We start from the raw sequence: 21,776 nt of genomic DNA, 5'->3' as shown, positions 1-21,776 counted from the left end.
TGAGGTGTGGGGCTGTACCCCTATTTCAGAATAGGACTTAATCAGATTTTTTGATATGATGAGGGCAGGAGAAAGAAAGAGAGAATCAGCACTGAGGATGCATGCTGCTCTGAATCAAATACTTAAAGTTTCTTCAGTTCTAGGGAAGAAAACCGGATTTTCCTAAGTTGTTGGGCCAACAACTATTGTTTTTGCTCTCACTGTAGAAGTGTTTTCGAACGGGCCACCAGATGGTAGTGTTTCCATTGTAATTAGAGCTGTAACACCGGCACAGCTACTTGTTTGGCATAGGTCACTCAAGGACTGCTCAGTACGTAGCAGGAGGAGAGATTTGCGAGGAAGGAGTCCTGTGAGTGAAATGAGCTACAAAGGGGTGGGAAATGTGTCGGTAACCTTCAGCCAAGTGAGGCGGTGAGGCGCTGGGTGCAGCAGGGGTTGGTGTCCCTTGTGTTAGGGATAAGCTGCCTGCCTGGGCTGGTAGAAATATCACCGGTGCTTAAAGCAAAAAGCCACAAGGCAAGCTGAAAATACGGGATCTTGTGCAAGAGCTGAAGTTACTGTTCAACTACAGTGCTCTCACAGGGGTCAGACACGCTTTTGTTGTTTAAATGGGATGTGCATTGTCCCTTCCTGCAGGAGTCTGTTGGCAGGTGGTAGAGCACTGAGGGGGGGATTTAGCAGGCCGAGGTTGGTGGTGTTGTTGGTCGTGGGCAGATCCCTTCACGCTATGTGCCGGGGGTCCTTTTTCAGGTGAGGACAAGATTAAGATGCCTGTTACTGAGTTTTTAGAGGATTATATTTCAGCTGCACAGGTCTCTCATCAGTGACTGTCTTAAATAATGTGAGGGCTGCTCCAAAAGTAATGCCTTATGTTTTATTCTGTTGGCCCGTAACATCAGAGGTGGATGTTGGGGGTACAGCAGATGAGGCTGTTCCTTCCCACCAGTACTCCATTCCATTTTGTTGCCGTGTGACAGATGGCAGCAGAGGGGCAGGCAGAAAATGGCGTCTGACATGGAAGTGTGTATGAAGCAAAGGTGTGCTACTGAATTCCTCTGTGCAGAAAAGAACTGCACACAATAGCATTCATCAGCACTTGCTGAACGTTTATGGAGACTAAACAGCCAGTGAAAGATGGACTGCATGGGCAGCTTTTTTCCTAGAAACAGACCTGCTATAGCAGCTGTGAAACAGTGGGTCACCTCCAGTGGTGCAGATTGTTACAAGCGTGGCATACAGGCTCCTGTACATTACAGAAATGCAGAGCTAATGGTGGTGACTGTGTTGAAAAATAGCATCTGAGAATTTGCCCTATGAAATAGTATTATTGTGCTCTTTGTAGCTCTTGTGCTTTCCACGGATGTAAATAGGAGGCATTGGTTTTGAAGCAACTGAAAGATCAGTTCGCCTAAATGGCTTGAAAGGCCTCATGTTATTCAGCATCAGGATTAGAAAAGCTGTGAAATGTCACGCTGTGCGGCTGAGTGGTTACAGGGGTGTGCAGGAAAGTGGTTTTGCAGGCAGTCCTGCCTGGGAGCTGCACACCTGGGCTGCTGGGTACAGCTCTGGGCAGAGGCTGATGGAGAAATGCTGCACAACCCTACTGGGAATACTCGATGGGCTTTTAAATGAAGTAGGCCAGGTCTGTGTGCTTACTGCCTTTGTTTTTGCCTTGTTGGAATATTCTAGCAAACAACCTTAGATTTAGAAAATTCAGATACGCAAGGAAGAAAAACTCTATTTGACTATTAGTGATATTCCTAATTTAGAGCCCCTGGGGAGTTACAGCGGAATATGTCTGTGTGTATGATGTGATCACTCAGTCAGAAGAAGAGTGGCTGTTATCCCAACCTGTCTTAACATCTGGGTTTGAAAATTCCAAATGGATATTTTAAAATCTGCGAGCTTCAAGTGAAAAAAGTCTTTGCAAAATTACATTGGGGGTGCAATCAGAAGGACTTTGTTTTTTCCCATATAAAAACCTGGGCTTCAGATTATTTATCTAAAATTGGAAGGAAAAATAAAATATAAGCATCCCTAATTTAAATAGATTTTTCTGTTAACGTCGGTTCTATGAGAATAATAACAAAAATATGATAAAAATAATAAATGTGGGGAGAAAAAGTACTAAAAGCCTTTCACTCAAGTTGTTAGTGTCTCCATTGGGCAATTTCTCTATGTGCAATGTGGGTGTCACTGAATCTTGGTCCCAGTTCTCAGTGGGGAGAACCCATACTATGTGCTTCTGTGCCTCCTGTCTCTGAATTCCCGTTTCCCCTGACCTGCTATTTGCCTGACCAGCAACTGCAACATGTAGATTTTTCTGTGCAGTGTTTTGTATGTGAATGTAGTATAAAATCTGTATCACAGCATTAAATAGTTTCCTATAACGTATGCTTGCAAAGTCATGTTCCCCATCTAGACTGAGTCTCGACCTTGGGGCTGAATGCTGCAGACCTCTGTGAAAGCAAACCAACAAGTGTCTGGCAAAGAGAGATGAAGAAGTGAGCAGATAAACTCACAGTGAAAGCGTGCATTATAGCTGAGCTCACTGAGCTCTCTGTGGCTCCTCTATTATGTTCCAGATATGCTGTGTGATGTAGCACTTTGTGCATCATTTTTAACCACTGAAAAATTAGTTGATATGCTGGGTGGGTATAAAAAAACATGCCAAACAGAGAGCTGATCCTACTACCAAATGAGAAAAATTGGTTTTGAGTGTATCTGCTTTTAATAACATTTTATTAGGAATGTATTTTTGTTGTGTGAAAGGAGTCAGTTTTCAAGCTGCAAGAGGCTCCTGTACAATTTTTCTGAGATAACTAAAGGCCTTTTTTTTTTTTTTTAATTGCAACATGCCTCCTCTTCAATTAATTATTTTTATTTTCTCATGGTGCATGCATGTCATTCCTCACAGACATAAGCCTTTGTCAATATCTATTTCGTAGAGCTTAATCAATCACTTGTTGGTTGCATGTTATAGAGTAATAGAGCATTAAAACACTGCAATAATGCTACAGTGCTACTTTGGATGTTTTTTGGTTTTATACACTTTAACTCAAATATTAGCTAGGAAAATTGGAGACATCATGTCAGTGCCAAATTTAAAAAATTATTTGTGTATTTTAAATTTTGTTTAATTAATGTGTATCATTTTCAATTGGGCAACCAAGCCACGTGAGTCCTTGGGTGAAGAAAAGATAAAGACTGGATATTAATATTTTATTAATTCTACTTAAATCAACGGGGACACAGTTAGCACTATTTTGGGGGATAATATTATAATCCAGTGGTAAGCAATTGCCTAAGTTTACTGAGAAAGGACAGAAAATGGAGCTTTAGTTGTCAGTATCGACAGAGCAAATTTTGGTCTCACTTTCTCACAGGCTCATTTCAAGTAAGCAAATCATAGCCATTATCCCTCTCAAGTTAAACAAATTACACAAATCCTTTGCAGGAGTGAGCTGCAGGGAAGGACCCCGGGAGGAGCTGTGCTCAGGTCAGACAGCAGAATTAATTTATGCCCTTCTCTGTCACAACAAAGTAAACAGCATTTGAATTTGGTTCTGTCATAAGCTCTTGGGATTGATCAGACGTAGAGCAAGATGGGAGCTGGTTCCAGTCTCTCTCACTGCCTCCTGTCTTGCTGCTGTCAGAATGATTCTCCTTTTTCTTATTCTTTCCCCTCAATACCGGATGTCCATCACAGGCCTAAATCTCAGAAACTCTGATTTTGATCAGCGAAACCACCTTTATTTTCAAATAAGTTCCAGTCGCTGTACTCGTTTGATTGGCGCTTTTCCCAAGCAACCTAATGCTCGGTTTGGAGTAATGGGAACACAAACCATTAATAAAAGATTAAAGAAAAGGCAAAACACAAGGATTTAAAATTCCAAACATATCTCTGTAGACTGTCTTTATAAAAGGCAGTTTCTTCGGCAAGCGTTGAAATGCAATTCTTCCTACACATTAAATAATAAAATCAGACATGTGAACTTTCAGATTGCTGTGCTGAGCAAAATGGATGTAGTTCTTTTAAGTCCATAAAAGTAAGGAAAATCAGATTTTAAGAACCAAGATCACACTTGAGCAGAGTTGGAAAACTACAGCATGTTACCAAAACCTCATTAAACTGTCATAGACTTTTTTCAGCATTTCCTTTCCTAGTCTTCTTGATTGCCAAGACATTTGTGTGTAAATATTCTTTTTGAACTGGATTCCCCCTCCTCCTACGATGCTGTCTGTGACAATGCAGTGGTTCCCTCTGTGACTGTGATGTGTGATGTCATAAGCAGCAGAATGACCTCGGTGAGTCTGAAGGATGGAGATGGACAGAATGACCAAGGAGGAAAAAATGGGAAAATATGTAGGGAAAAAGGAATCAATCTTAATAGGATGTGAACAAAACACTGGTATGTGAGATTGCTTTTGCTCACCAGTCTGCACACTATGGTTGCATAAAGCTTTGCTTTTCTAGCATGAAAGTCGTGGTTTTGGAGCGTATATTGTGTGATGTGTAGCTAGGAGAGATCTTTCCTCTACCAAGATAAGCAATGTGAGGTAAGCTTGGGGTAAAAATTGTAACTCTATCCTGGCTTCCAGAATAGGGAGCATTAAATCAGACACCCTAACTGGTAAGTGCTTCTCTAATGCTTAACACATGGAAATGTTATTGCATCTTCGCAACACTCTGGTGTGAAAAGTAAGCAAGTGCTGGAATTCTTGGTTAAAAAGTGGTGAATTTGTGATAATCTAAATGGTAAGAGAACTCTCATGAAGTGACTCATCAAATCTTTGGCAGCAACAGGACAAAGATCTAGAAATTCCTCTATAGTCTCATACTTCTTTTTACCGAATCAGATTTGCCTTGAAAACAGTTTTCAAACTTGACCTGTTCAGTTTAATCGTACAGTCCCACTCCTACCAATATTATACTGTTTCTGAGACAGGTAAGCCTAGAGATAGTGCCACATATTCATCTCCCTTAAAGATCTTTTATGCGTAGAACTCATACAGATGCTTATGCAACAAATGTGTGAGCTGAATGGAGCTGAAATGGCCTCATCCTTCTGTATGTGGATGTCTGCAAATTGAGCATCATGTATGCAAAGCATCCTTTTCTGCAGGGCCTTGAGTCTCTCCCCCTTCTCTCGCATGCCAGGTTTGCACTAACTCCTGATTTATATCACTTTAAGTGAGAGGAGAATCAAGGCCTTTGACTTGTAAGTCTCACTGAAAACACATTTTTATGGCCAGGGTTATAATGGAAATGCTGACAAACTCAGACACTTAACTATAACTGCGCAGAGTGTGATGCGATAATAAAGATATGCTTTACTGCCAGACTGTCTTGTGTAGACATTAGTGGAACGATGTTTTTCAGATTCTCTGTTGTAAATATACATAGTTTGGCAAGGAAAAGGTGTTTGCCAGGTCAAAGTCACTGCTCCGAAAAAGAATGCAGTAATGAAATAATGTAAATAGTGAAGCTCCCAGCACCTATAATGTAAGTCTTCAGCTCTGAAATTTGAACTGCTGAATTATTATTTCTGATGTCTGTGTTCAAACTTAGTATATTAGCATGCCTTTAATTCAGTGTCAACAGTATTGATTTTGTATGCTTGTAGCTCCTATTGAGATCATTAGTAGGTCTGTTTGTGAAAGGACTGTAGGCACTCATGTCGCTGAAATGGATGGAGTTCATATTTGTGGGGAGTTATTTAACATGTGGAACTTCAACAGAAAGGCTCTTCACTGTTCAAACACCTGTCTGCAGCTTCATTGTAGTAAAAAGCTGTCATTTGTTTCAGCGTGGAGCAGAGAAATGAGCTTTCATCATCCAGTAATGGTTTTGAACTTAGGGCAAAAAGGCTGGTTTTACCCCTACGTGTCTTTTGTAACTAGGATATTCTCTAGAGTTGAATGAATTACTATTTGTGAGGTTTTATTTCCCTTTTCCAAAGAACTAAAATAATGGTTTCTCTAGCTGAAGATTTAAAAAAATACGTTTTGTTAAAGCTACAACCCTACACCCCAGCCCTGAGACCCACTAAATGGAAGTTGAGTGTAATGATGGGCAAAGTCTATTTTTCATCTTTTTTTTCCCCCAAGTGTCCTTCACAATCTTCTCTAATTTCTCACTTTCTGTTCCTCCCAAGAGCAAAGCAGAGGCTTATTTGCCGTAGTGACATTTCTGAAAATCTGCATGGCAGCATCACTGTTGCCTATGGAATAGTCATCATGTTCAATTTTGTTGATCCTGTATTTGTTTGCTAGAAAGCAAATCCATCTATTTATCTTCAAAGTCTCTTTTCCCAGGTTTCTGTTGCTTAAAGAGCTAGAGCAGAGTCCTTGTCTGCAAAAGCTTACAATATTAGTGTTTAGCTCTGCCGTTCTAATGATCAGGGTGATGTTTTGAAAGTATTCTGTCTTGTCAGCCCTGTTGTTTTTGCAGTCTGTGTTGATTTGGATGTCAGCTATGTTTCCAATAAACTTCTGAACCCAGAATACTTTCTAGTGGGGAAGAAAAAGGAAGGTTTTCTTTTTCGCCATGCTATGAAAATTAAAGACCAAGGAGTTTCAAAAATAGGAACCTGCAGTTAGGATCCTTAGCCTATGTTTAGATTTTGAAGGCAGTGCCCTTCAAAAGGTCTGTGCATCCAGGAGCTGCTGTTTGGAGTCAGTGATTCTACCTGGCAGAGTTCAGTGCTCTCTGACCATGTGCTTAGCCACTCCACTTGAGCAATATCAAATTTAGTTATTTGTAGCCACTTGGTGTTGTATGGGGTTTTAATTTAGTTGCGTGATACAGGAACAGTCTGTAAGCAACACATGAACCCAATGTGGAGATTGCAGCGTACAGCTGATCAGGTACAGCTGATTGCCATTGCTGGGTTGGTGCTTGCTGGCCTGGGTATCCCCAGTCACTGGGAAGGATCACAAGGGTTGTGGCTAACTCCAGCCTGGTGTGTTCACTCTGTTCACTTTTTATACATATATACTCTTACCCGTGCCAATCTGGCTGGCTCAGGAAGATAACCCTCCCTACTGATTATTCTAAGGAAGTCTGAGGAAGCTGGAAGCAGAAGAAGAAATTTCTGGGCTTAAGTTGCACTGACTTATTGTACTTCACTCTGCTGAGCTTCATTTCTGAAAACAGTTTTGGCATAGAAAAATAGAAGTTAAATTTCTCTGGCCGTGTTTTCAAGCAGAAGCAAAGTAAGTAATCTTTACAAATAGTAGTTGGAACAAATTCCACTTTCAAGCCAGTAGAACAAGAGTAAAAGGAAAGAAGGCTTATGATGGTTCTGAGTGAAGATTATTCTTTTTTATCTGTAAAATTAAGGTACTGGCTAATTAAACTTTTTAAGACAGAGCCATGCTCTGCTCTGGGGCTGGGCCTGAGGTGTACCAGATGCTGCAGAAGGCAAATGTGCAGAGCATCCCTAGGATATAGCTCCTATGACCTATTGGTGCAGTGCTGTCTTAGAATAGAAGCAAAAAATAAGTGGTGCACAGCACAATGAGCATCCTCTGGCTGTTTCCATACTCTTTGTCTTTCTTTCAGAAGCTGCAAACCAAACATTGCTATTTTTAGTGGGGAGATCACATGTGTCCTTCAGTGCTCTCTGGCAAGCCCACACTGCTTGGTTTGCCAACAGTTAAGCTGGATTTCCTAGAACTTAGTGGGAATCTAAAGGAGTCACCTAGAAGTCAGTAGCTAAGTTGGTAAAGCAACTGTGGGGCGACTGCTACATCTCTAGCCATAACCAATAGGCAGTGCTCCTACTGCTAATGGGAGAAAGATGTTGAGAAACAAAGAGAAAGTTTTATCATATTCTCAAAAGTTTCTTAAGAGTATACCAATTTAATACTTTTTTCCCATTAAAAAATCCCCCCAAAACCCAATGGAATATGCATCCTCCATTTTGAGCATTAATCTTGAGGTCAGGATATGCCTTTTGGGTATTTTCCTCTTAATGAAGTAACTTGCTGCAGAGATGCCATATTATCCTAGCAAACTACATGCTCTCTGGCCAAAGTACTTAAAGTTTTAGCTCCTTCTTGAATATGTTGGTTGGAAACATGCCGTTTTTAGAAGCTAGATATCTTTTATTGGATTTGATGGGAAATATAAATTGGGTTTGGAAAAGGGCTAACCGTTCAAGCCCTCGATTCTCCCTATTAAGATTTTCCTTGCAACTTGGCCTCTTTTAAACTCCCATCTCGTGCATACTCTTTTCTAATCTGATACCTCAGCGTACATATCTAAACATGATCAGTGACAGTTTTAGCTGCGGGGTGAGACTTTCTGTGACAAGGGCAGTGAGCTCTGATTTGAGACCATTCATTGCAAGTGACTTCAGCTGTCTCTTCAAGTGACATCCAGCTACTTGAGGAATGAGAGATGACGAAAGTTCTTTGGACAGAAAACTTTCACTGACAAGAAGGTGACAGGTCCTTGCACAGCTGGTCTCTGATATGCCTTGGAAGAGGCCTACATAGTTACTAATTTAAGTTTAGCGGTGGCTGCAAGCATGGAGCAGACAAGTTCTTGTAGATTTGTAACTCATCTGCAGGAATGACAGGAGTTGGAGCTACACTTACGGTGCCTGCGTTGTTGTATAACATTTCCAATAGCCCATGTTTATTTAAAGAGCTAAGTAAACTGAACTGCGAGCTATTCTCATTCTCATTAATGCTTCTTAATATGTAGCTGAACATGGTGTAGTGTGTTAATTTGTTCATTTATTTAGAGTGGATGCTGACCTTTTTTTAATGGTCTGTCAAGTTATGGTAATGGTATCCTCAGTCTTCAGGCTGTCTATTCCTTCTTTTTTTTTTTTTTTCTTCCCTGTCCTAATTTTCCCCAGTGTCTCCTATCAGTTTTTCAGCTCTAGTGGTGCTATCGAGAATGAGAACTCTAACGCGTGGGATGTGGGTGGCTGTTTTCTTAAAGAGACATCTTGCCTTGCTCACAATGAATGCGTGCAGCTCCTAAATCACCATGCTACATGCCCACCATTGCTCCTGTTGGCAAAAGCATTGCGGGAGGTCAAACAACCATGTAAGCTAGGAGAAGGAGGGTGATGTGGCTGAACATGCGCGAGTGAACACTTTCCACAATGCTAGAGATGCATGCCTGCTGTTGCATGAAAGCTGTGCTTTTGGTGTTTGCCATAATCCAGGTAGCAACCTGGGAATGTTGGTTCCAGCTCTGCCACCAATCACTTTTTGGCCACTGTCAAATTGTTATAGCATGTCCTGGAAGTTACTGCTGGTGGCTCATGTGCAGAAAACTTGAAATGTTGGCAGTATCCACGGTGATGAATCCTCACCTGGGAAGGAATTGGTTACCCTTCAAAGATCAGGTTGCTCTTAGTATTAAACATGATGGAAGCCTGAAAAAAATGGAGGCCACTGATGCCCAGATGTAACCCAGAGAAATAAGGCAACTTATTGCTGGCGTTCGAATATTAATGCTGTTCTACCAGATCTGACTTCAGAGTCTCTTCCTTTCCTACCATCTCTCATGGCTGCAATTCCCTCTTCCTACTCTACCATTGCTGTTAGGCTTTTTGTGTGTTTGGGCCTTAAATGTCCACCACAGCGATTTCATGTTATCCTTGAAATATCTTTTTTTGTGACTCTAATTTAGAGCCTGGCCATGGAGATAGCCCAATTGGCAGAGCCACTCACTTCCAGTGTGTGTTGTGCAGAGGTGGAGCTGGGTGATGATTCTGCCAAGGCGTCAGGCTGCACACTGCCAGAGGAACGATGCTGAAATGCATTCGATGAGCTGTTGGGGCAGGGCAGGCAAAGTGAGACTAGTTGTTACAAAGGAAATAATTTAGACCACAGCAGCACAAACACTGGGTGGCCTTGAACTCTTCCAAGGGAAGTGTGACCAGTTACACTGCTTGAAAATTTGTCCTCTTCTGTGCATGGGACCACATGCCACTCTATCAATACAGTTTCAGCTCTCCTATAATGTCCTTACTTCTTGTAGCTGAAATATTGCCTGGTTTACATTTACGATTACAGAGCTGTAATCTGTTTCCCAGCAGTTGTGTTCCAGCCTACAGCTGGCGTAAGTCAGCAGAGCTCAATGACCTGCACAGGAGTTGTACCATTTGCAGCCGCTGAGGCTCAGCCCTCAGCAAATAACAGTAGAGTGTTATTGCACCAATCTGACCTCATTTTTTTTTTTGTTTTTCTCATCTCCTTGGCACCTCATTGAGCAAATAGTCACTGAAACAATGGAGTAGGAGAGGAGATAACTAAATATTACATAAAGATAATAAGGTGTGAGTAAAATTATTTCTCTGGTTTAACATGGACGTGTTTTGTAGTATTTCTTTGCTAGCTGGAAAATGTGTGCTCTGTGTAATGCCAAATAACAAATTTGCTGGAGATATTCAAAAGGGCCAAGCGCACCTCTTACAGATACTTGTTGACATATCTATTATTCATGCTGAGCAGGCTGACAGGAGGAATGCTGCCCTAACTTTTGCACGGCAAACGAGGAAAGTGGAAAGCGCTGCCGCTTGTATGGCAGTTCTATTTGTTTCGAGGAGCTCTGTCTGTTCAGCAGTCTGAGCTGTGATATGACTGAGGAGAAGCATGGTAGACCTTGGCAGTACAACAACAAACCTTGCTTTGATTTCAACAGGACTGTAATTTGGCACTGTGTGTGACTAAGGGCCCTTTACAGAAACCCGATGCAGACTGTGTTGGTTGTTTTTCAGGAGGTCGCTATCTGTAAAGGAGCGATGCTCGGCTTTCTGACAGCACTCCTTCGATTTATAATGACTCATCTGCATGAGCTGATAAAACATTTAATGTTGCGAGGCCCTTTCCAGAAGGGCTGGCTTAGCAGTGCTGTGTGAGAGATGTGTACGTGGCCCAATGCCCGCTGCCCTGCTGTGCTTCATGTTCCTCATAAAAACAGGCGTGTTCTGCACCCACAGCATTCCTGAACCTCTCCAGGGGATAAAGGCAGATAGAAAGCAAAAGGGAAATACCCTTATAAAAAGCTCCTTCCATTTATTGCACTCTTTCTCAGGATGGGCTCGTTGAGGCCTTAGGCGGGTTGCAGTTGTCACAGATCCAATTCCTGTAGGCTGCAAGGACAGATCTGAGAGTTGGGCTCACGAACGGGAGAAACGTGGTCACTTTGGGCCCTCTGATAACCTCAGACCACGCATCTGCAGGGGCCACTCCAAGCCCTGTCAGAGCTCCGGCTTAAGCATAGATCTATATGTGTAAGGAAATTAACTTTGTTCAAGTGAGAATTTGAAACAGAGTGCAGAAATGGTTTTGGAACAAGGCATGTGAAATTGTTATTTAAATCATTTCCATATCCTCTGGAACGCGGATGAAGAAGCTGGGCAAATTACTGAATAAATTGTCCAGAGATGTTTGCGGTGTCACTTTCACCTGAGCCCAAGGAATATGAGGCCAAATTTCAGCTGACTATATTGCATTCCTATCTAGAGCTAGAAATAGGATTTTAGCTGTTGTAAATTGATTAATGAAAGTAATGTTACTTAGACCAGACCCTCAGGCTTGTAATGCTTAAATTTTAGCATAAATGGCCAAAAGAAGCAATTTGTTAGCAGATGCAGCTTGAAAAACCATTTTTCTAGTTCAGAAGCAGAAAAGATAATGACCTTTCATTGTTTCTGGTCTCTTACTGTCTCTGTTGTCTCCCCAAATGACAGTGCCCAATTTACATGTTTTTCCCCCTCAGAACCTGTGTGGCATCATATTAACATGGCACATGAAGATCCTGAGGTGAAAATAAATCCAGAGTGATAAATATCAAACTTTGAGATGCTTTTCCATGTAACTGAACGTTTATCTGAACTTCACACACAAGCATCCAGTTAGATAATTTGCCCACGAGGCAAGTTTGTTTTGTTTTTCACAATGTTCTGCTACTTGGGATTATTTATTCACTGCAGCAGAGCTATGGACTAGCCTGATTTGTTAAGCAAGTACTGTGAGAATAGACACTGTGGTATTATTACCTTTTGTGGAAAACTTTGGAGTGAGAAGCAGTGAACTGTCACCCAGTGCATCTTGTTTCAGGATGGGCTAAAAACTGGTGCGGATGCAGCTGTGGAGGTAAGATGAGAGTCCTCTCCTGTGGAAGTGTCTTTTCCTGTTGATCCCTTCTGTTTGGTCTCTGATACCAATTTTCCAAGAATATTCTATTTTTCTTTTACTGAAGAAAGAAAAAAGAATCAAGTCGAAATCAAATGTATCTGTAAATAGCTCCCTGGATATAACTTTAATTAGCCAAATAGAGAGATGGGGTATTTCTTCCATGAATGAGCAGAGAAAACCTTATTTCAGCCTTCTGAACTCAGATTTCATAATTAGTACTTAGATATTCCTTTGCAGTTACAAATCGTTCTTGCATTAATGTGTTTGACAGGAAAAGCAGAGCTGATGTAGGGCATTAACTATAGAACGTCTTGGAAGGCGGGAGGTCTGCTCCTCTACACCTTTGTGTGTGTGGTGTTAAACTGCCCACTGAAAATTTAGCAAACTTAAGCTGCAGCCAAAGAAAACATCTGCTCTGGACATGCCTTACTTTATTTTCTAGCAGGAGGGCTCCATATATCAGTGCCTTGCCTTGTCTAATTTCATTAATGTGATCTTGTGTCCATCCTGTGGCAGTTTAAGAGACATTATTTGTGGCCTCCATCAAATAAAGCATTGACCATAAATCCAGTTTCACGTAAATGAAGATATAAATGTCAATCTGCATTACTGTATAATATTTATTATTTTAATTAAATGAAACTCATTGTGACATTTATTAGGTCACAAGTTCCTTTTTAATGGCAATGAATAGCAAGGAAAAAAAAAGTGCTTATTTTGGAATGAAAGAAATCTGCTTATTTTGTGTAGTTCTTCCCTTAATATTATTGTTTCAGGTTAGCAGATTGTGGGATCTGTGTGTGGAAAATAATGTCTGTGGTTCTTTTTGGGACATGAAGTAGTTAGTGATGCCAAACATGACATGCACTGCAGAAATACCAAGGAACAGATGGATTAGGAAGGTGAACACTTTTTTGTTGGTTGCATCATAATACAAATATTTACATTTAACTGAGCCAACTTTTTTTTCTGCTTTAAATTGGCTAACTCCTATTTAAAGTCAGATGTTCTACTTTTGTGTTGGTAATATTTAAAGTCCATAAGGACTATGTGGACTGTAGCTTAAATGATGCCACTTCTGAAATTTTGTGAAAAGCGCAGGAAATCTATAATTTTAAAATATTGCAATCCAATCCTGTGTAACTTAGCTCCAAAGATAGAAATCCATTACAAATTAGAGACTGTTCTTATTTATTCTCCCTTGATTGTTTTGTTCATTGTGCTTTTGACACATAAAAAAGCATAATTTATAGTATTTTCACGGAAAGGATTCTGTATAAAATTCTGTGGTCATAGTGGTGGCAAAATTGCTTGGTGTAGGAAATCTCAGAGGTGCAGGAACGAAGGCTTGATATCTGCTGTGTTTCTTTCATTGCAGAGAGTCAGATTTTATCAAAACCGAATTGCAATAGCCCATTTAAAGGCAGAACGTCCTTTGTATGTCAAAGAGAGGTCATCAGCTTCTTACCAAATAGGCTGTGTTCAGAAAAGAATGTGGATGATTTAGGAAACAGAACGGCTGAGTTTTAGCTTGATCGTTTTCTATCAAAGTATTGATCCTGGTACTGATGAATGCAGTGGCAAAACTCCAACTAACTTAGTTGGAAGTGTGGAAACTTCAAAAATTGAGATTAAAAATTTCTTTTATATGTATGTATGTAAACTCTGTTTGCATCAGTGTTTTTCACAGTAGTTCCTCAAAAGTGAATGGGCTGACTGAGAGGGAATTTGATTCAGTTCTTTGAACATCTGCAAGGCAGTTTTCAGGGCAGTTTAACAGTCTGTTCTGCAGATCCCCAGAATCTTTCAAAATGAGCCTGAAAGTTTTTTAAGCAGGAAAACACAAAATTGGCTAAATTTCAGATAACTTTTAACTGAAAATGTTGGCTGTGTGTTTGTAACAGAGCTGGACATGAGGTCCCTGTCTGTATCAAACACTTAGCTCAGCTCTAACTTACTTCCATTAAAGAGGAGAAAATGAGATTGCTGGAGTTTATCCTTTTGGTCAGCATTAACCAGGGATTATTCATAGTAGCCTTTAAGTACTAGATATTATCTGTTCCAGCTAAGGGTCTGGTGTTACATTGCATGACACCAAACAGAAAGATTTAGCAAAAGCAAAGCTGAGAATCTGGTGCAAAACTGAGACTGAAACAAGAGAAAGAAGACAGCCTTTCCATTTTTCAGGTGCTGCTCTCCTGTGTTTTATTTATTTCCCCGCAAAGAAATTTCTGAGGTAACACTTTTTTCTTTTCCAAAATCTGAAAACAAATGAAGTGAAGCCAGGAATACTGCTGGAGTTGAGCTGTACGTTGAAATCAGGAGTTTTATTTCAGCACGATTTTTGCAGCGAGTACTTAAAGCTTTTTTTTATGATTTAGTTTGTAACAGTTTAGTTACATAACTATGTAACACTTCTGTATTCCTCCTGAATTTACCAGGAATGAATTTTTATCTTCATTTCCTTCTTGCTTATAAAACTATCTGTGCTTGTATAGTATTTTACTTCAGCCTTCCAGTAGCTAAAATGGATAGATCTCGGACTTGTGACCGTTCTTCTGCATTGCACTGAGGAGGTGGAAACATTCTTCTCTCTTTTCACTGTTCTAAAGAAAATAAGAATTAGCAGTGTCAAGATAACCACAGATTGTGTGCTCCACTTACTGCTCCTTTCAAGCTCAGGTTTACATCCCCTGTAGCTCAGAAGCCTGTGAGAGATTTGTACATACAAGCACTGAGAGAGAAATCACTTCATCTCCAAACGCTGGTCCTGACAATGCACATTCATGTTCAGCATGTGCTGCAGTGCCTCAAACAAAGTCTTGCTGGCTGCCAGATGAGGGTCACTGCTCACGTGCTGAACATCAGGTGCTTTATAACAGAGTTGTTTGTACCTGTTCGAATCCTGTGATGCAGTCAAAGTAAATTCACTTCCAGAGTCATATTTTTGATATTCAATCATATTTGCTAGACACAATCTTTCTTTATTATCATGTACAACAATAAATAGACTCACAAGCTGTTTTTGATTACATTTTTGTTCTTTTTTTTTTTTTAATATGTCAAGGCTGCTATGATTTCCCAGAACTGTTATAGCCGTCTTCAGGTTTAAGTCCATTTTGGTGTCAGGTTAGGTTGTGTAACTCTGCTGTGAAGATGATCTCGAAGGATTCTGTGAATAGTAAGCCTTCCACACCAGAGATTGAGAGGAGTCTGTTCTTTTAGTCATAACGGTCTTCAGTCATTCTAGCTTCTTGATTCCTTGTTCTAAGATGGTTTTCATTTCCTTCTCTGTTTCTTCTTCCCCTGGGGAAATTAGTCTGAATTCTGACACGTCCGACATCTTTTTTGTTGAATCTGTGAGTCAAAGAATTGATGTTGTTCTTTGTAATGGCTATGTCTTCTGTCAATAGACCACACTTTCTGCAGCTTTAAGGTATTGCCTTTTCTACTATTGGCACTTGCTCACGTACCTAAAAATAAACAAACCCCGCCAGTCTTCAAATAAATGATTTTTTTTTTTCTCTTCTTTTGCTCTCTTCAGTCTTCTCTGGATGTTCCAGTTCCCTGCTGTGGCCTGATCCATCTCTTTCCAAAAGCTGATTGAGCCTCTGATTGCACTTCATCTTTCCTCTTGTACAGAGAGTAAAGGAATTTCATCTTCTAGGCTCATGTTCTGAAGTGCCACTGATTTGTTCTGTGACTTTGGGCAAGTCACTTAATCTCACCGTGGTGCAGTTTATCCACTATGAAGTAAGTCTAATAATCCTTGCCCGCTTTGCTGAGCCCTGAATCTTGTTTGCCTTCTTTACATGTGTAGTCCTAAGGGTATTATAAAGCTTCAATTATTAATGTTTGGAAAGTGCTTTGAGATCTTTGGATGGAAATCCCTGTATAATCATATTTAGCACTTAGCAATTCACAGCGCAGTATAGACGCTACGTAATCCTCAGAGTACTCCTGTGAGACAGAATTACCTGTCAATACAATTATTATCTTCACTTTACTGGATAGCGAGGCAGAAGGATTAGGACCTAATCCTGCTTCTCTTCACATAAATGGGAGTTCTCTTGACTTCACTGGGAGCTGGAAGGAGTCTTCTCTGATGCATCAAGTTTTAAGCTCACTCAACCTGATGGACCTTCCTTCCTCTCCACAGTTCGGTATTTCCTAGTCATGTTACCTTGACTTTTTTATTCGATTCATTTTTGATCTTCCTCTTCTCTTCTGGTTACCTTTTATGTTCTTTTCTCTTTTATATTTTCTGTATCTTTTGAAGTCCCAGTGGATTTACTTTCAGATGCTGCATGCAGTTCTGGGAAATATATCACCCATGGAATTTTCCACATCACCTTTTCAATTCTTTCACTGATTTATTCAGTTCAGTTCTTCCTTCCAACATCTTCATTTTTCTGCTGGGTATGTTACAGCAAAACTCTATCTTTGGAATGCTTCTTCTGTGCAGTTTACCTTACCAAATTTCTACTTGAGAGAATTGTGTTGCTGTGAATATTGTACAAAGTTTTTTACCGTGGTTATAATAATCTCAAGGCTGTGATTATGCTATGATGCCCTTTATTTCTCTCAGTTATTTTAGTCTGTTCCAATATTAGACAAAGTAGACCAGCCGCACACTGTGGACACTCAGAATCCAGTGTTCCCCTTAAAATGCCAACCAAAGCAGTGCTATAAAAAGACTGCAAGAACAAGTCTTTAACATCTGAATAAAAAATAAGAAGGGCCTTCTGTGAAGGGGAATTTAGATGACAAACCACGAAGTTCATGGTTAGTAGAAATAACTTCAGTATTAAAACTTATTCATCAAGAGAAAATCCAATCTTCTGAGTTGATGTCTAAAGAAAAATCAGTCTTTTTGAGTTGATTCTATGAGTTGTTGCATAGTGAAAAGATGTAAAAGAAGAAATTTCTCCTTAACGTCAGATGCTGACTATGTGCTTACAGGATAGCCAAAATGAATAGAATCTCTCCTAAAGTAATGAGGCCAAGTAATTTCCCTTTTGTCCCATCAGCGGTGCTACTCTCCACATTGGCCTGCTTTGTTCATGGGACCGCCCTGGATGACGCAGTTGATCAGCGTAACTGGAGTTCTTACAGCCCAGCCTGCACCATTTCTGAAGACACACGTGGTTCGGGAACAGACAGCATTGGTGCAGCTGGTGCCTGTGCGGGGGATTCCCGTGGTGACCATTTCCCTTTCTGTGGGTGGGGAATGCCAGCAGGGCTTCCCCATCCGTGCTGTATGGAGCTGGGACAGGCTTTTGGACAGCAGCCAGGTTATATTCATTGCAGTGGGCTCTTAGTGGCCAGGATAATTCCTCTGGGAAAAGCCACGTTATGCTAATTAAAAGCTAGCATTAATAGCACCATATTTCTAGCAATTTCTTTGCTTGAAACAGCTATTATTGAGCATTAAAGGTAAAACCAGCTCTATAAAAGTAAACAGAGTTTTGTAGTAACGCGACTGACCTATAAAGTGACAATCTGACATTAATTTTTAGGGATCATATATTCACATATGCTGTCATTGTAGAGCAAGTAACATGACTGGAGGTAGGCCTGTGCATTTTGAGAGTGCACTTACAGTTTAACATGCTGTTACAAATGTAAGGAGGCTCCTTCTCTCTCCCTCTAATTTTTTTCACCAGCTTGACAGTTTTTCAAACATATTCACTGTCAGCCCTAACAACCTGTCAACAACTGCCATTATGTGAAAATTGCAAAGACTTGCTTGAGCACTGTGAAAACTGACAGACATGCCACAAGGATAAGTTCCTCAGAAACAGAGGGCTAAAACTTTTGAAAGGTGCTCCAGCCCTTCCAAGGCAAAATGAACAGTCAGATATCAGGGAAAAAAAAACCATACACTTGTCACATCTGATATCTATTTCTTTTCGCCTCAAATTGAGGTGTATGTGAAAGAATAAAACAGATTAGGACAAACTGTGCAACTTACTAGAGTTTGTGCAATTTTCCTCACTGCCAAGTGTATATGCAGGAACGGCCAAATTTATTCTGGGTGTAAATTCACTGTCTGAGTATGAGTCCCAGGGAGCACAGATAAAATTCACCCTTGTAGAAAATGATCTGAAAACAAAGTATCCATTTTTTGTGTGCATGTAGCTTATTGTAATTGAGATTCTTTATTAATGTCTGTTAGAATATCACACTCAGAACCGATCCTGCAGTGAGCTGAGCACCTCATGGGGCCGACTGTCTTATTGCATGCACAAAGGTAAAGCAGCTGTGATTCCGCTGACACCCATGAAACCACCAGCTTCAGAACCTGGGGTGAATGGCAAGGCATCTGTCTCTCTCACTGGGATAGAGCAGTCCTATCCGGACTCTGGGGGAAGAATAAATGAGGATGATTCTTAATTCTTTGCTAATAACAACTTGTAGCCAGTGACATCGTTGGGAATTCAGCTCTCTGACAATCTTAAGGAATGGTGGTTTCTGAGCTCTTTAGTAGAGGCCGTTAATAGCACTGGGAGAAGCTCAAGAGAACAGAGCAGCCAGGAAAATCCTCTGGCAATGAATCTTCTTGGCTCTCAGTTATTGTTTCATGGTAGGTGTTGTTCTGAATGGAAGATGCTGAGTCTTGGTGCTCACCCTCCTCTGGTAGCTGTAACTGATGGACTCTCAAGTCATATTGCTGTTAGATCTTCTTGTTTGAAGCCCCGTGTGACTTTAGTAGAAGGGCTGTGAACTGAACTTAATTAGAAAATTCATGTACAGTTAGCTTTGAAATGTGCCCCATGGTGCCAGGCTGCTGGAATAGTTTTAAATCCTAAACATTCTCCATTTTTGTCATTTACCATCAGTCCCGTGGGAATATATTTGTACCTTGATTTATGCATTGATTCTAATGGGATTTCTGAACATAAACCCATGTGTGCTGAGGAAAGATTTGAATATGCCTGTTCCTGTCGTTTCAGTATAAAAAAATAAATACATTGACATTGAAGATTCTTTTGTTGAATGCCTATGAAAAGGGGCGTATGTGACTGTAAAGGAAATCAGAATCATGAGTCTTCTGTACTGGATATGAAATTGCAGCTAGTTAGAGTCTTATGGAAAAGTGGAATTGCTGTGGAAATGCTTTTTTTGTTTGTTTGTTTGTTTTACTGTATAAGACTACAGTAAAATAATGTAGTAAAGAAGCATTTAGATGTTGTGTAGAAGCTGTGGGTTTTGTGCATTTGAGTTCAGACTAACGGGATGTCTCTGTGAGCCTCAGAAGATGCTCTGCACCTTGCTGCATTGCTGTTAGAGGTAGTGAAGTTGTTCTGGTGGTTCAAACGCCGCTTCTTGGTTCTGTCATAGCTGTCATCTTGGACTGAGGGCAATTAATTCAACCCTTTTGTCTGCATTTCCCAGCTGTGGGACAGCATCGAGATGTTCCTTTGCAGCTTGGGAGCCGGGAGGGTAAAGTTGAAGCTGAAGGTGCTGAGATAATTCAGCGATGAGGCAGTATTGCCTGGGTAGTTAGTTAGGATGGTTGCTTGATTTGGATGCCTATCAGAAGCTGGGGGGAGGTTGGGGAACAGAAAGAAAAAGCTGAGTGTGAGCTTTTACACGCTGGTGTAGGCTGTGTGTTCCAGCCAACAGTGCTCCCTTAGAAGTGTTCTCATTTTCTTTAAATATCCTGTGACGTGAACTTAGTGAACTTAGGAAACCCCTTCTAGAATATATTTACTAATTGTCCTAAAGCAATTCATTTTGCCCATTGTCAAATTGAGTAAGAGGAGAATCTCTCATGTAGTTTTTTAAAGAGCTTTTCACTAAGAGGTGCTTAGTTTCCTGCTAACAGTAAGCTCAGAGGTGCACCATACACCATATTCTGGTCCAGTAAAACAAAGTTCCTTGTGGGGAAAGAATCCTCAGAATAATACAACTCTGAAAGGCCCACAGATAGACTTTATACTTGAGTTTACTTCCATTTTAATGTCTCATATTACAACTTTGTTCCCCATTTTCTGTTTCATTTGTACTTGGAAAAAGAAGAATAATATTTATAGCATACCCTTCTGAAGTAGGTTTTCTTTGCAATAAAAAACATTTCAAGTATTTCACAACATGTACTGTAAGTGACATTTAAGGTAATTTCTTTTTTTCCTTCTGTAACACATATTTGGTTCCTACACAGACATTCTATCGCTAGTTTTTTCTTTTTTTTTCATCTTTGTTTTGCCTTTTTTTTCTGAACTACACAAGGAGGAGCTGCCTTTGGTTTCATGTTTATCTGGTGGTCCAATCTTGGGTCACAGGTGAGTTTAAATCAGAGTTTCAGTGATATTTATCTGACTGAGTCTGAGCTGTGGTGGCTTGTTGCAAGATCGTGATGATATCTGAAAAATCATTTGAGAACGGTCATCTTATCCCCTGGTTGCAAGGGGTTACGTTTCGTGCTCCCTCAATTTCATTGTTTTCTTAAGATGGAGATTGTTCAGGCAATCCGGTTAGCTGAAATAGTATCTGTTTTTTATTAGGCTGAAGACTGCCTGTGTATTTTGAGTGTCTTTCAGTACTTGTGGGAATATGTATGGTTATAAATCACAGAAAGAAAACACCGGAGCACTTCAATAAAACAGCCTGCTCTACAGTGTCTGGGACAGAGAACATGAGCGTTTCCCTGCTTTCATGGAACATAATAAGTCACTCAGAAGACAAAGTACTTGTAATTTCTGGTTATAATGTCTAACATCCTTGGGCAGGATTCCCTTCCAGGGCTGAAGTTAAATAGCCTTCACAGTGATCTCCTTTCTCTAGAACAAACTCAGGTGGAAGTTCAGATGTTTCCCTGCATTAGGAACATTCTTGGCTTTGCTGCTCAGCATCACAGAAAGTCATTGTAGATGTATACAAAAGTTTCCTTGACCCTTGTGTAACCAAAGTACTTTCCTCCTAACCTGCACTTCCTTCTGCCCAATTTCCATGACTGTGTTTGTGTCAACTTGCTTGATGCACAAAAAAAATTCTATACACATTCACGAAAGGCTTCCAGGACCAGAAAAGGACTGGTATGCATTTCCTACAAGGGTTTTCATTTGCCGAGGACAGATTTCAGTTGTCCATTTGCACACATCTATGAAGAAATATTGATTCCAAGGATTCCAGAGTCATTTGATGGCTTCAGGAAGGAAGGCTCATGTTTTTTTCATCCACCACCATTTCAGTTAATCTTTTTCAAGCCCCTCTATGACTCTGGAGCTCAGGCACCAAGCATTACTTGTCTGCCTCAGTCAGTCACTTTTGACATCAAGTGTACTTGATCTGGGACTGGTAGTTTACTTCAAACATTGTTCATATGAATGGGTCTGGCAGCTGGGAGACTGCAAAGAAAGTGCATGAACAGTGATTCTTGTTTTCTATCTTCAAAACTGATCTATTGTACAGTTTCTGCTGGCTTTTTTGAAGAGCCTTGACTTTGAAGCTGAAGAGAAATCATTATCTAAGTCGCATTCATTTAACGTTGAGGCCAGTGGTCTCATAAGCGATCACTCACATTAGCCTTATGAACCTTCTCCATGGACTGGTGAGAAGGATATTGCCTTATTGTGAAGCAATTTAAATGAAAGGAAAAA

At 40.4% G+C, this 21,776-nt stretch overlaps 1 long non-coding RNA gene across 6 annotated transcripts in view; it reads left to right on the top strand.

Moving 5' to 3' along the window:
* Window positions 1–11,928: 11,928 nt before the first annotated feature.
* The window catches only part of LOC109369823 (uncharacterized), a 340,039-nt gene continuing 330,191 nt past the window's right edge, over window positions 11,929–21,776 (top strand). For 5 of the 6 annotated variants that reach the window (XR_014886106.1, XR_014886107.1, XR_014886109.1 and 2 more), the window contains exon 1: window positions 11,929–12,129. This is a non-coding gene — a long non-coding RNA (uncharacterized LOC109369823). The remainder of the gene's footprint in view (window positions 12,130–21,776) is intronic. The other variant, XR_014886110.1, reaches the window with a different exon arrangement.

The sequence above is a fragment of the Meleagris gallopavo genome, chromosome 13 (assembly GCF_905368555.1).
Source record: "Meleagris gallopavo chromosome 13, MGAL_WU_HG_1.1, whole genome shotgun sequence".
Classification (NCBI taxonomy): Eukaryota; Metazoa; Chordata; class Aves; order Galliformes; family Phasianidae; genus Meleagris; species Meleagris gallopavo.
Note: the sequence above shows the minus strand (reverse complement) of the source record. Positions and strands in the feature narration are given on the sequence as shown.